This window comes from Charadrius vociferus, unplaced genomic scaffold (assembly GCF_000708025.1).
Source record: "Charadrius vociferus isolate BGI_N301 unplaced genomic scaffold, ASM70802v2 scaffold51, whole genome shotgun sequence".
NCBI lineage: Eukaryota > Metazoa > Chordata > Aves > Charadriiformes > Charadriidae > Charadrius > Charadrius vociferus.
The window spans coordinates 3008402-3014301 of NW_009646939.1; positions in this window are offsets into that span (position 1 = coordinate 3008402).

Consider the following 5900-nt stretch of genomic DNA (forward strand, 5'->3'; position numbering starts at 1 on the left):
CACTCTTTCAAGCCTAATGAAGTGTCTGACTCTTTCTTCTTGCTTAATTGTCAGCCAAGTGTGGTTTACTGATTGATCCTGTAAGGTTTTTATGAATTAGCTGTTCTGCAGCAGCATATTTGTAGTGTTTGTGAACTGGAGAAAACATGGTAAGATTTGCAGTAGAAATAGTGGTGGGTGGTGTTTTTTTGTGTGGGTTTTTTTCCTTTTTAAATGGATTTTTCTAAGTTTCAGCTCTTTGCTGTGCTTTTTAAAGGTGTCAAAGGGCATAGACTGTGAGTTAGGAACTGGTCTCACGCTTCCTCTGTAAAAATCTTTATTTTGTCAGTAGTAAATGCTGGTAGGCAGTGTATAATCTTGAAACAAGCAGAAAGATAAATACTCACAGGGGAATAATGATTGTCAGAAGCTTTAACATGAAGACTTTGTGTAGGTCTGGCAGGTTAGCACTATTTGCACTTTTAAGATATTTAGTGGGAAAGAAATTGCTTATATCAAGCCTGCATGTACTGTAATTCTTCTTCTGATGCCAAGCTTTTATTCATCCTAAAGCAAGTATGTTCAAATTCAGCAGTCAGGGTAATCTATCTTCTTTTAGTCTAAGACTAACACCTAGAGATTATTGTAAAAGTCATCTGCAAAAATTCTTGCAAATAAAGGCTTGAACACAGTTAAGAAGAAACTGCGAAACTGAGTTGCAGTGCTGTGTGGTGACGCTTTCTGAAATGTAACCAGCTAATGGTAATGTAATTGGAGTTGACTCTGATACAACTTAAGCCTAAGAACAAATTATATGATGTGCATATTTTGCTCTTTTAACTTTCAAGAAGTCCATTGGTGCTCAAAGAATTTAAAATTCTTGCTGTGTGGTGTTTTTTTTTTTTTTCTTTGGCGGTGTTTTTTTTTTCCCCCCCTTGCTGTTTGCTGGCAGTTTGCTGTTTCAGTGTTCTCTGTCAGCATCACAGTCTCTCCTGCCTGGGACCTGAGAGCAGATGTAATGTAGCTGAGGGTGCATTGCACATCCTGATTGTGCTAAGCATGTTTTCTTGGATACAGAGTTGACGTAAATGTTTCCTGTCCCCAAACCACCCCAGAATTGTGCTTGTGCAGATTTCTGTGGGAGTGCAACTGGAGGCATTTTAGGCAACTGATCTGGATGGAATCCCAGAGGGGAGATGAGGGTTACTTTTTAGCTAGATCACATCGCTGATCTGTTCTACTGTGTTGTCTAAAAGCAGTTATGTTGGTGTAACCGAGGGAATGAACACGAGGGCAACGGGCCGGGGTGACAAGAAACAGTGAGATGAAAAGTTTCCTTAAGCCAGTGTTACCTCTGAGTGGGGGACAGCAGCCTTAAAGACTTCTTCTTTCCCACTGAATTTGATAGTAAAGCGATCCAAAACTCATAGTTGGTGTAACTGAAGTGCTATGCCTGTGCAAGTAGGTGCTTCTGAATCTGTGCTAATTTGAGCGTAGAAGGGTAAATGAAATAGCACAATTGATCCATTTAAAAAACAAAACAAAATTAAAAAAACCCACACAATAAAACAAACAAAAGAACTCCAATAGTTGTTTGTGAATGTTTTGTTATTAAAAAAAGGTTACTGGTAGAGCACGTATTTTCTAAAAACTAATAGTATTAAAACTGAAAATGGATTCAGTAACTGCTGTAGTAGATTTTGTTGGTAATTATTACTTCATTTTGGTTCTTGTTAGTAAGATTTAAGAGAAAAGTTCAGTGTAGCCTGACTTACAGAGTTTCTACTGCTGTCACTTGTGGAACTCCTACTGGTAAATGGGCAGGAGGAGGCTCGAGTCCCGAGCTTGGTGGACAGTGGGGCAGCACTGTATGACTTGGAAGTGGCAGCTGCTGCTACAGGTGTGAGGCACCTATCTTGTCCCAGTTGTTCTTTCCTTTGAACTTTTCTTTTTCTTGCTACTACCATTCACCTGAGAGATGGGAATACGTATGTAGCACCATCTAGTGTCCCTTTTGCGAGAAAGGGAATCAAAGTGCTTTGAAGGTGTCTGTGTCTTTCCTGTAATTGCGGTGCAGATCTGGATACTTCCCAGTGAGGTGTTGATAGAAACAGCAGCTGAAGTTGGGGGCTTCCTCCTCTGTCTAACACCCACTGCCCTGTTTTTTTGTATACCAGGAAGGGCTGTGATCTTGACATGATAAAGTGGAGCATTACTAAGTTGCTCAATAGTCCAATTTTGTAAATTATGAAAGCCTCTTGGTCTGATTGCCTTGTTTCGTGGTCCATCCAGCTGCTGTCAGACAAATCCTGTCCTTCTGGAAATGGAGACTACAGTGGAGATGGAAGTCTGAAATACCACTGGAGTATAAATTTACTCTTGTGGCAGATGTCTGACTGCCAGAGGTGTTTTGGTTTTTTTTTCTCTTTGTTTCTCTTTAAATGTGCATAACACAATATTATTAGCCATCTTCAGGAAGTTAATTTTCAGTTTGCTTTCTCATGTCTGAAGTCTTGCTATTCGTCATGATTTTGGCATGATATACTTTGTAATCCAAGAGCTAACTGCTTAATATGCCATGTAGGTTTCCTTCATCCTTCTCTGAAAAGGGAGGGAATGAATGGACTGTGATTTAATTGCCTAGCTCCTTCATTAGTTTGCATGGTTCACTTGTTCATTGTACTAGTTACTCTTTCCAAGTGCATGTAGGGGTGTGTTCTCTGGCTGTCCTGTTCTGGGCAATTCCCTGAGGGTTCTTGGGAAATTCTTTGATGACAACCTGTTTTGTGTCTGTCTTTGTTTGTAATTAACATAAGTTGATTTTATTTTTTTTAAATAAAGTTACATCACTGTATGGGTCCAAACAATGAAATCCCTTTTTCTCTCAGCTGGGAGTTATCTCTGAGGAGGATTGGTACTGTTTGACCTTGCAGATAGTGTAACTTCTACCTTACTGCACTGACTGCAATGATGGCTAGTCACAACATCCAGAGAAACCAACTTTTTCTTGCTCTCAAGCCTCATGCAGTCTCCTAGCAACAAAGACATTTGGGTGCAGAAGGTTTTTTCTGGATTTTTGTCCTGTCTCTATCCTTATTCAGGCTTTGATTGTGTTCTCCTATGAAACAGAGCTTCTATTCTCCACCATCAAATGGTACTGGTCTTCATGGCAATGTCAGCCAGTTTTGATGGCTAACTAATCCTACAGATAACCAGCATAATTCTAACTACTTCTGTAGTCGCTTAATTTTAAAGGGCATGCCTAGGGCATATAGAATTTCCATTCCAGTCCTGTCCATCCATCCCCACTGATTCTTGTTTTTGTGTGAAAAGCTGAATTTCTATGCTTTCTGTTCTGAGTCTGACAAAACATGACTGCTCTAAGGTAACTTCTTACAGATTTTGGTAATACAGGTTGTTACTAGAATGCTTTACTTGTGTTATGTGGGAGATGGGAAAATACTGTATCTGTGGCTTTGGGTGTGTGAGATACTGCCAGACCTTGCATGCTTGGTATTCTGAGAATATTGAACAGGTTGCTTTGGTTGTGCTTGGTACCTGGGTGGTTGTCCTGTAAGGATTAAATGGTTACAAAAGTATTGATAAAATAGTAACAGCTTTGAATGTCTTACCTCTATTTGAACCTCTCTGAGTTCTGTTGTGGATACCTTTCTCTTCTAGTGGTTGTTTCCTACACAGTATAAATGTACTCTGGCACTTACTTCCTTTTCAGTTCCTGTTTTGGAGTGCTTCCATGTATTTCTCAGTTTTGTTAATACTAGAGAAGAGGTATAAGAAACTGCTTGGTGGAGCTGGAACTCAAATGAAGAACATAAGAAATGCTCTCCTGGGTCGAACCAGCCAGCTCAGGATTGTGTTCCAACAACAGCAGAGGCTGGGTATAGAGAGCATGTGCACAGCCACTCTCAGTACTTTATTCTCAGCATAAGTACCTCCTATCATGCAGAACTGTTGTACTAGGGATATAGAGAGTACATCCCTGCCTAGTTCTTTTAGTGTCTACTTAGTGTTGGACCCTCTGTGTGACTTTGTCTCAGACCTTTCTGAATCTGCTGATTGTGTTACCATGCAAGTTCATGGTTTTTACTGGCTGTGTGCAGTAGTACTTAAACCCATTTCTCGCTGGTGTCTGCCAGTATTTGTTTTTCTAGTTATGCAGGATTTGGTGAATATCAATTCTTCGTTCGTCTTATGATTTCATCTTCATGATTTTGAAAAACCTCCACTATTTTCACCCTCTAGCCTTCTCAGTCTCTCCTTTAAAACTTTGAGAACATGGGCTCTTACCTCAGTTCATTTACTTTGCTATTGCTGTCAGAAGTCTCATCTCATAAGTTTGATTTAATTGTGATGTCTTCTCGCTCTTCTTTCCTGCCACTTCCTATAAGCAGCTATTGCTAAATTCTGAGCACTCTTTCTCTAAAGCATGCCAGAAATGCTAGTCCTATTAAAATGAGATAGCTCCCTCAGCATTACTGGAACTATTCTATGAGTCTGACTTCAGTTCTGCCTAGCCTACTCTTAACAAAATGATCTTATTGTCTATGTCTGCTGCATCATTGCCTCTGAATTTTCTGGCTGGCTTTGGGTGGATTCTCAGTCAACTTCACACAGCTTCTCCCCCCCCCCCCCCCCCAGTTGTTTTCCAGCTCTTACCCTTAGCCAATAACTTAATCTTTTCTCCGATTCCTCTCCCGTGACAAGTTGTTATGCTACCTTTTAGTCTGTATCCCAGGCATACTTTTTTTTTTCTTTGAAGGAATGATCTTTTTGGTGTGTGTGTTTGTTTTGGTTTTTTTTTGTTGTTGTTGTTTGGTGGGCTGGTTTTGTGTGGTGGTTTGTTCTCCCAGCCCCCCAGCAGAAATCTCTTGCTACTGCTGTGCTCCTTATCCAGCCCTCTTGCTTACTTTTATCATACTAGGAAGAGGAGTGTATGTTTTTTAGTGTAAACTGTCACTTCCAGAGTCACTGTAAAAGCAACTGTAGGAATTACTGAAGTCCAGTGGGACGATTATTTCGTTTGTTTCTAGATTTCCCTTGTTTTGGGAAGCACTTGTCTTTCCAAAGTGTCTACTGGATTTGGGGTAGGGAAGAGCAAGAGCAGGAAGTATTCATCAGAGTTCCAGGTTTGTTCTTTGGAGAAAGAACTCCTGAAGGCAAGTGCCTGGTGGATTTTTTAGGGATGTTTGTTTGTTTTGTGGTTTTTGTTTCCCGTTGTGCTGTGCTTAAGTAGACTGGAAGACTAAAAAGCTACGCTTTTTTATCGGTGTATTTAAATATGTGAAAATAGTTTTATTCCAAAATTTACCTGCATATCATGCTGAGTGCAGCTTTATCTTTCTCCCTCAATGCATGGGTGTGTCCATCATGAAACAACAAATTTTCCCTTTAAAGTCAACATCTGTAAAGAGCAAGCTACATAAGAATTATGTTTTGCTTGTGATTCTAAAGCTTCATTGACAGCCATTGTTTAGGGGCTGGCACATTCTGTAGCTGGGCTGAACAACAAGCAAAAGCAGGACAATTGCTATTCAGGGTTTTCCGACCTCGGTGATCCATCAATGGATTTTTGAGACATTCTCAGTCTGTCTTGGCAGCTGGAAGATCCTAATGGTTAATGAATGTGTTTATTCTTACTGCTGTTGAACAGAGCGTTGCCAGCATGCATTTGATACATGAATAGCTTTTGTTCTTGCTCTAAAAGAATAGCTGTGGTGGTGGAGTTTCCTTTTCTTTTCTGTTTAATGTAAAAATAAAAGCACGAGTATGGCTGCATTTATCTACAGGGAGAAACATTTCCATACTGAAGCAAGCAAAATTCATTTAAATTTATGGCATAATATACAGTAGGGACCTAATAGTTTACTGGCCTCTCATCACCAAGATCTGTCTCACCTTTT